The following is an 896-nucleotide window of genomic DNA, read 5'->3' as shown; positions in this document are numbered from 1 at the left end:
ATATATATATATATATATTCATGTGCATGTATATGTGCATGTATATAGAACGTATTGTGTATGAATTCGTATATTTTTACACATACATGTATATGAATATATACGTGTATGTGTGTGTGTGTTTGTGTCTGAGTCTGTGTGTGTGCATCCATTGGAGATTCAGTGTGCATACGTCTATATCTTAATGTGCGCTTCTTTATGCATGTTTCTAAGTGTAGGCTCAAGAACTCTACCCTTTATAACCATGCCCTAATCTCCTGCATCTTTAGAATCTCTCAACCATCAATATGATTATTTTAAGATTTCTTCTACTTTTATTACCCACACCGCCATAATCATAGTTTTTTGTTTGTCTTTTTATCAACCTTTGCATCTCTAACCACTTATCTGTAATTCATTTAACTGCATTCTTCCTCTTTTCCTTCTGATCTGTTTCTAGTATTATCTTTTCAATTTTCACTTTGTTTTGATGCTTATCATTATTCTTACACACATTTTTAGTTATATAATTTATATTTTACTTCCATTATCATCTCTCCAAGTGTATATTTTATTATTGTTATTATTTTTAACGTAAACAGTACAGGCAGCACTAACATTGTATGTTATTTCTCCATTCATATTGGTTAAATTTGCTGCATTTTACTCTGCAAATAGGTATAATTTACTCCCAATGATATGGGCCTGTATTCCCTGACGTGTTTTCAAACCAAATATGTGCATTTCGTTTGACTTGCATCTTCAAACAAAAAAGAAGAAAAATAGGAAGAAAGTATAATCACACAAGATATCTTTAAGTTACCTTATTCTAACCTGTTTCACCCTGGTTTTTCTTATCAGTTAACTCAGAATGCATATATATATATATATATATATATATATATATATATATATAT

The sequence above is a fragment of the Octopus bimaculoides genome, chromosome 9 (genome assembly GCF_001194135.2).
Source record: "Octopus bimaculoides isolate UCB-OBI-ISO-001 chromosome 9, ASM119413v2, whole genome shotgun sequence".
Taxonomy (NCBI): domain Eukaryota; kingdom Metazoa; phylum Mollusca; class Cephalopoda; order Octopoda; family Octopodidae; genus Octopus; species Octopus bimaculoides.
Note: the sequence above shows the minus strand (reverse complement) of the source record.